Source organism: Propithecus coquereli, unplaced genomic scaffold, assembly GCF_000956105.1.
Source record: "Propithecus coquereli isolate 6110/MARCELLA unplaced genomic scaffold, Pcoq_1.0 Scaffold20, whole genome shotgun sequence".
NCBI lineage: Eukaryota > Metazoa > Chordata > Mammalia > Primates > Indriidae > Propithecus > Propithecus coquereli.
In genome coordinates, this window is record NW_012144967.1 from 13,647,778 (window position 1) to 13,649,361 (window position 1,584).

Below are 1,584 nucleotides of genomic sequence, written 5' to 3' on the forward strand. Positions count from 1 at the left end.
TGAAAAGTAGGAAAAGAGTTGGTCATGAGCCTTAACTCATAGCAAATTTATCCATAAAATTTTAAACCTTCGTTTTAAAACACCTTCATTTGTCTCATTAAGAAATGCATTTCAAATATTTTAGAATTCTACATCAAGACAATATATTCTGACACTATGATGAAATATGTACTAACAATAATTGTAATGATGCAAAATGTTTTTGTAAATTAATAGCCTCATGGTCACAGAAAATAAATTTTAATTTTTGTTACAGATGATCCAAAGTAAGACATGATTTACAATATTACATTAGGATAAAATTCTGTGAGGGAAGTGGACTAGAAACATGAATTTGAATAGAAAAAATGTTGTAAAATTTCCAACTGGCAAAGAGCTTTGTTCATGCACCTTTAAAAGTGAATGATAGTGGGTTCCCTTGGATATTTTTATGAGCTAATTTTTATCCTGAAATTCATTGTTGACAATTATGCACGTTACAACTTAAACATAAAAATTTAGTCGTCAAACTTAAAATGTGTGAAGGGATGTATAAGTTTTCTCGAATTCTTTTCAGGGTTACACCGGCAAAAGCGTGGCCAGTGTAGCCGTGACAGCTCCAGTCCCCTTTCTGCGCGGCGCCTGCTAGTGTCACCCCGGCCTCCGTTTTCCTTGTTTAATATTATCCATACCTCGACAAGCACTAACTCCCTTGATTCCTTGCAGGACAATGTAGAGCGTAAGTTATTAAAACGTAGTTCAGGTTTCAATAACAAACCTACCAGGCAGCGTCACCTGTGAGAACAGACTCGAGGGGCCACTTGCGCGAGGTCTCACCACTGGGACAGCTGTTTCTTACCTCCCCACTTGCTCAGAGTCATGTGGGCTCATCCCCAGCCACGAACACAAACCTCCGATTTTTCGTTTTGTCTATTTTAGAATTGTTCCATTTGCCACCTTTTCACACTGTCACTCATTTTCTAACAGCGACTCCAGCCAGTTTACAGACGCAACAGGACGCGTAAAGACGTTTATATTTGTAGGTAAGGCTGCCCTCCGACTTCGAGAAAGCCACTTTTGCTGCTGCTGTTTGCTTTTTCCACACCCAGTTCCCCCCGTCTTGCCAGCAATTCGCATGTGACGCAGGATAGGAGCCCCCTGCGTGCTCGCCCGACCGCGCTCAGCACCCAGCGTGCTGTTCAGTGTGCTACATGCCGCCGCCACTGTCAACTTCCAGCCAGGAGCCAATCAGAACTAAGTGACATTATGTTCGCTTCCCTGAACCCGCTCGTTTGTATGTTGAAGATGCTTTAAGCATGTAACATAAAGACACCTTGTAAACAAGGTCAGGTCAGGATATTTTAAGTTTACAAATGGTAAACTCATCATTAAAAATCACTTTGAGAGATTCAGTGATTTGACAGTGGAATTGCGTTTACTCCTTTAAAAGACTGTAACGGAGGCCGGCGCGGCGGCTCACGCCCGCAATCCCAGCACTCTGGGAGGCCGAGCTACTCGGGAGGCTGAGGCAGGAGGATCGCTTGAGCCCAGGAGTTTGAGGTTGCTGTGAGCTAGGATGACGCCACGGCACTCTAGCCCGGGCAA